This window comes from Lutjanus erythropterus, chromosome 10 (genome assembly GCF_056507025.1).
Source record: "Lutjanus erythropterus isolate fLutEry1 chromosome 10, fLutEry1.hap2, whole genome shotgun sequence".
Classification (NCBI taxonomy): Eukaryota; Metazoa; Chordata; class Actinopteri; order Lutjaniformes; family Lutjanidae; genus Lutjanus; species Lutjanus erythropterus.
Genome location: NC_139326.1, coordinates 27,381,575 through 27,388,873, shown reverse-complemented (window position 1 = coordinate 27,388,873; position 7,299 = coordinate 27,381,575).

Sequence of the window (7,299 nt, the reverse complement as noted above, 5' to 3'; positions counted from 1 at the left end):
GAGCTCCACTATTTATCCTATGAAGTCAGACGCTCTGACGTCACGAGGAGGTGGAACATACCATTGAGCCTGTCGAGGGGAGGGGTTGGCTCATACTGTAACCAGGAATGCATTGCAGATTGGCAACAGGACATGCATGTGCTGTCAAAATGTTACAGAGATGATAGCTTTGCTCAGTCAGCACCTTTACTTAAATAATCTCCTCATCACACCTACGGTGCGTGTTTGTGATAAATATACAGTCTCCAAACACTACTAATCTTCACTCATCAAGTTGTTAGGTCTGACTTTAAAGGGACAGTTCTGCTCAAGATCATAAAAATAGATATTTTTCCTCTGACCTATAGTGCTATTTATCCATCTAGATAGTTTTGGAGATAGCAACTCTAGAGAGTCTGCCTTCTCTTGAATATAGAAGAGTGCTGCAGGAATGAGTCCTAAAACCCAGAAATGAGTAAGGATATTAGCACTCCAGTTCCTTTGTCTCGAAGTCAGTGTTGTTGTTTTGTTTTTTTTTAATGTTTTGGGCTTTTTTGTTCTATGACATAAAACACATCAGTAAATATCCTACATGTGAATTCTGAAGCTTTTACTTATCTTAAAAAGTGGCTAAATGAGACTACAGAGGTTGACATGGAAATTAAAGGTCATCACACCAAACACTTGTAGTCACTTAGTAGTGGTGAAATTGAGTCGTACAAACCTGGTGTAGCTGTCTACAGCCTAATGGTTTTTTGTTTTGTTTTGTTTTGTTTTGTTTTGTTTTATCTCTGGTGTGTATTCGCTACTTTATCTTGCTGAACCAAATGTGCTTATCATAAACTTTTGTTCACAGAGTGTATTTTCTGCTCTAATTCAAAATCAAAAGGAAAAATACCATCGGCTTTTTGTGGAGGAACCAGATAGACATCATTCCTGCAGCACTCTGTGGAACTAGATGGCACTCAGCTCATGGTGCTCAGAGAGCCACAAAAATACATATTAAAAAACTCAACAGCAATGTCGCTTTCCAGAAATTATGACCCAGTTACTCAAAATAATCCACAGAACTTGTTGTGAGCAGTTTTGTGAAGAAACTATTTTCTCTCTACCAAACAGCACTCGCTAATTGTATCACTGCGTAACAGCTCAACCAAGGAGGAAGCCGTTAATATTTACATTTGTCACTTTCACGAACATGAGCATCTCATCTATGAGGAGATGCACGCTTGTTTCTGTGTGGTTGGTGGGTGTACTTTGGTGCAAAGAAAATAGTTCCTACATTAAACTACTCACAGGGACTGTTATCTTGAGTAAGTGGTTCACAATTTCTGGAACAGTTTTTCAAATGTATTATTTTGGCGCTTTAAGCACCACAAGCCGAGTGGCATCTAATTCCATTTTACTCAAGAGAAGGTAGACATTTCAGAAAATCTGCAGCTCATACCAAAACGTCTAGATGGATCAGTGGAAAAACACAACAGAATTTAAATCATGAATCATTATCTTATACGTCACCACACACCCACGCACATTCGACATATCATACCTCAACCATTAGCCAAACACAAATGTAATTCTCATGCTGGCAACAAGCTCAAACTTATCATTAAACCCTAAATTTCTTTAAGTAGTTTGTCTGGCCAAGATGTAAGCGCTTTGCAAAACAAAACAAAAACCCAACAAGATGTAGGCATGTGATTGATTCCTGGGTAGATACAGTATGAGGGTGTGGCCTGAAAGTATACTTCAGATGGGAACCATCCTTCCCACTTCATATTCTGTTGTATTCTAAGTAACTGAATGTCACTGTTCAGACAGGAACATTCACTTGCTCAACAGTACAATGATAGTTATGTTAATTAACTTTTTTCCTGCAAAAAAATCAATAAAATAACTCTTTTCACATCTTTTCGTATAGTATCTTTATTTTTTGCACCAAATTATGTTGAATATTATCAGTAAGAGTATTGATAAGAATTGGTATCAATAAGCAGTATCTGTATCTATTGGTATAAACGATCAGTTTAAGTTTATATTTAGACAATACATAAAGACTAAAAAGGCCCAGTAAAAGTCCAGATGTCAAACATTCTTTGTTTTTTTAAAATAACATCCATACTATAGGACTCTTTTTTTATAACGTTTTATATAAAAACATGGTGTGTAATACTTTTTATGATTGGTCGAAGTGTACCAGAAAACAAATGCATGTTTCCTAGAAACCATTATTTGAGTTTGGTTTAAACCAACACTGGTATAACTAATCTGATACGTGTATTTATTTTATTTATCGTAAGAACATCAGAACATGTGCTTCCTTGGTGAAACAACCCAATTAACCTGGAAGAACATTTGTAACAAAGCAGAGGCTGGGGATATTATATCTCAACATAACTTGATTATACTTTACTCAAAAAGCTCCCATCTCTCTCTTACCCTTCAGGCCCTGTTGTGTAATAAAATCAAAAGCTCTGATTGTGAACATGTTCTATGTTTGTAGGCAACAGATGGGTTTAATTAATGTTGACAAGGACTTGTTTACAATGGTTTTAGCTCCAAAGCAGGAACATTTTATTTATATAAGAAAACTAAAAGTGGTAAGCTAAGAAGAGTATTTCTAGTTTTAGACTGGGAACATTGTATTTCAGGAGATTTTAAATTACAACATTTAGGTCCCTGCGCTGTAAAAAATCATACAGGAATTTAGTGGAATCAGCTAATATTTTTAAATTAGCATAAATATGTAAGTTTCATTCATCTCAAGGTAAATTAGTGTAAAATTTCTTGTTAGTATTATTTTCTGATCATTGCAAACATGAGTTGTTTTGACTTGAAGCAGGTCAAGATAAATCATGATTGTTTCTTTTCACAATGATAATAATAAGAAACAATGCTAACCATGATTAAAATTAGCATAAAATTCATACCCCAATACACTTAGTTGATTCAAGTTAATATTTTCAGTTTATTGAACATGACCTTGAAGATTTCTTCACTTAACTCAATTGGTTTTACATTTTCAAAACTCATAAGACAACTAATTACTCAGCCCAAGAGCAGATATTTAGTGCCACGATTGGTGGGGACAGTAAACATATCTCAGCTTTTCGTCCCAAAGTTTCAGAGTGACAGAGAGACAGAGTGTCTCTGACGCACGGTGACTGGGGAAACAGAGAGATGCTTTTCTGCTGCCAGAGGAGTAATAAGATTAGAGCATGGGAACACATTGCAAAATAATACATTTGTGTATATTTCTCACTTTCCCCCCCAATGGTCTGCTTAACTTACTAGACACTAGTGACTTAATTCAAATTGAACTGAATTCAATTCAATTGAGGCAGAGGATCAAAAAAATGTGAGGCATAATGAGGGTGAGAATGCAATGTTCCACAATTTGTATTGTTTTGAGTTTATAATAAGCACACGCGCTTTGTCACAATACTGAATCTCATAATTAACTGACAGACAACAGTGGTTCAATTTTAATTTTTTCATCAAAATCATTACAATTGCAATTCAGTAATCCCTGGTTATTGGCAGGTACATCACTGCCCAATACAACAACCTCGACTCAACCCATGTTCAGTTAACTGCGATTTTAAGGCAGCAAGGGAACTGAAATTTAACTTAATTAAACTTAAAGTTTAACCAGCTTAAAATGATTTACAGTGTGTGTTTTACCCACAAAGAGAAAAAAATCATTCAGAATATGACACCCATGTTCAGCTAGGACATTGCAGGCTATTTCAAAGTTTCTGACAGGTCACTCATCCACCAATCAGCTCATGTATATATTTTCTGCTTGTCATTGTTGATATCTGTCATCCTGCACCTCTTAATCACCCATTTAAAGAAATATTTAATATGAATACATGGCTTGTCATGGTGACAAAGCACTTCTGAAGGTGTGGAGCACACAAACACTGTTACAATCACAGCTGGGTGTTGCATCATGCCTGGTGGTCTATCTGATCTACAATGGAGAGGTATAACACATTTACCTGTACTCTAACTTGGAGTCAATGGTCAGTCATTGTGAAGGTCAGAGTGGCTGTTAGGTAAGTTTTATTATCGTATCATCATGTGATATAAAGAATAAAGGTAGCTTTGATATCCTGCACTATGTACCTATGAGTGTTATTATACACACACAGTGGTTTATATCAGTGGTTTTAAAGGTCAGAAAATGAAGGTTTCCATTAGCATGGACACATATTGTTATTTATCTCCTGGTAGTCAAAATTAGGTGTTTCAATCTGGCAACTGTAATGAAAAATCCATCTCTTGTTACTTATGACATTACAGGATCATTAGTATTGCCAGGCTGTCAGTTCAATTAATGATGTTACTTGGGCTTTTTGGTGTTCAGTGTTACTACACCAAGCAACTCAATCCCTGACCAGTGTTGCATCAGAGTGGTACAGTCATTTGTCACCATGAATTTGCAGGGTGGACACTTTCTTTTCAAAGGGCAAAAGCATGATGCAAGATGCACCTGCTGTTGCCTTCTGCAGGATGTGTTGTTGTGTCTGTTGCCCACATTTACTCTGAAAGCCAAAAATAGCAGGCAACTTCCTCCGATAACAATAAGAAATTAGGCAGAGCTGATCGGTGGTCCAAAGATAATAACAATAAGATAAGAACACATCCACTCTAATAGTGGTCATCATTGAATGAAGTTCTTTTACATAATTGAAGATACTGCACACACAATAGGCAACTATTGCTGCATTAATGACCTTTATAGTCTTCATGGTAATGTTATCTGCACATATTTGTGCAAAGTCTTTAAATAGTTCAGAGTGCTTTCTCTCAGGGAATGACATTTATTTTAAGGCCAACGCCTTTATTTACTTTGTTAATAAGGGCCTACAAACACTTCAAGACAAAAAAATCATCTAACTCTTCAGTATATCATATTTTATGCTTAAACTGATATATAAAACAAACTCAGGAAACAATACACTACACTAGGGATGAGGAAAAAAATCGATACAGCAATATTTTGCGATACATAGACACCAAGTCAGTCTTTTAATACATAAATCATTACTAGAATAATAAAATTGTCTTTTTCAGTCAACAATGGTGGTGTTTTTTTCTGCAGGATGTGTTGTGTCTGTTGCACACATTTATTCAGAACAGCAGGCAACTTTCACTGATAATAATAATAAGTCACAAAAAAGTGATTGGTGGTCCAAAGATGAAAAATAAAAGACTGGACGTCCACACTGATCTTGATAATAATTGAATGAAGTTCAATTCTGTTATATAACTGAAGAAACTGCATGTACAGTACTGTTGTGGCATCAATGACCTTTATAATCATAATGGTAATATTATCTGCACTTATTTGTGCAAAGGTTTTAGTAGGTAAGACTACATTCTCTCAGGGAATGACATTTATTTGAGGGCCCTCTTCTTATTTGCTTTGTAAATAAGGGCCGACACACATTTCAAGACAAGAAAAAATTAACTCTTCAATATATCATGTTTTTTATTTAATCTGCAGAAGTCTGCAGAGATCACAGTCAGTGGGATTGTTAGTTTGTCTTTTTTTTTTTTTTTTTGCTCCAATATAAATGATTGAAGTGCAATGAATAGACTGATTTTTCTTTCTTATGAGATAAAACAGATGATGGAAAGGTTTTCTGTTGGGAACATAATTTATAGTTGAAAAAGAGGTAATAAATGGATATATGTTATCACAATAATAAGCATATGGCAAAATGTTTAAAACTGTGATAATGATGCATCATGATTAAGTATTGTGATAACATCGCATGGTGATTCCCACCTACAGCTGGGTATCATTTGGATTTTGACGGTTCAGATTCTGATTGTGCTTATCAATTTCAGCCCGTAACAATTCTTGATTCTGATTCTTGTCCTCCTGCGTTCGTCAAAGCAGTTGTTTGAAATGCTTATTACCATGGCTAAATCCACCAGCACCAGCAGAAACACTGAACTAAGCTCATGTTAGCTAGGTAACCGTCTCTCTGGATGTTCTGTAGCATAGCATTTGCTGAATTGAGGTCAACATTTGTGCACTTCATATCCTGGTCAAGCAACTTAGAAACAGATGAGTAATGGTGGACTCAATTTAATAAAACAAATGCATTAGGAGACGGGAAGACTTGCATGCATTCAACTCGCATGTCTATAGGTGCAGACAGATAGCCAGGTTGATATACAATAGATGTGATGTTTGCATCAAACGGTTTAATTTAAAACTAGCAAGAGTGAAATTTGTGTTGGAAATGATAAACCAAATCAAAATGTACATTTCTTAATGATTCCTTTGGACTTGTATTTTGGGCTCAATTTTTATTTGGATCAGTTCTCAATGCCCAACCCTATTTCCACCCCTGGATTGTACTATATTTGCACATTTTTCAATCAATGTCAATAAACACAGAGACTCAGGAAAAGAGACAGACAGCACAATTTGAAGGAGAGTATATTATTTCTTTGGACAGTGTTGCACTAGTTTTTGGGTTGGCAAACAAAGCAAGCAACCCCTAAAAAACTCCTCAACTCACTGATCAGATGGGTTCACACAGATAAACCATTTTCATATGTTAACAATCAATATCTCACAGGCTTGCTATATATAGAGAGAGAGAGATTTTTTTTTTTCATCAATTTCATTCACAATTTTACAAAGACCTGTAGACTAAACAACCTACACATCAGACAGTAAAAGCAACATTTGATCTGAATTTTCTAAAATGGAAACCGGAGAAATTAAACTCTCTCTTCATAGTTCCTAATAGAAAAAGAAAGTAATTCTCAATATTCTGTTATATATCATTTTGACATTTCCATTGAAATAATGCTCCCTCACTGGCCAGCAGAATTCAGGCTCATTTAACAGTTAAATAAGAAAATAAATACATAATTTAAGTAAAATAATCTTTGTGTCATAGATTGTCTCCTATTTTGTGTTTTCTACCATACTTAATATTTGTCCTTTACATACATATTTCTTCTATTTTAGCCACATCATTACAAAACAATAACATTCTGTAGACAGAGCATTTTTTCATAAACATCTCACAATAGATAGTCAATGGTCATGACTGCAGAACTGATCATACTAATAATCATCTAAATTACCTAAAGTAGGACAAAGTTGTACAATCTTTAACATCTTTTAAACATGTTACTCTACACAAAGGTCCAATAGATTTTTTCATTTCAAGAAAATCAAGAAAATACATGAATGCACTATGAAATGATGCAAACAATTTCAGATAAATGCAAGCAAAACTGTCCTGCATTTTCTTCATCTAACATTTATACTGACGTTTAATT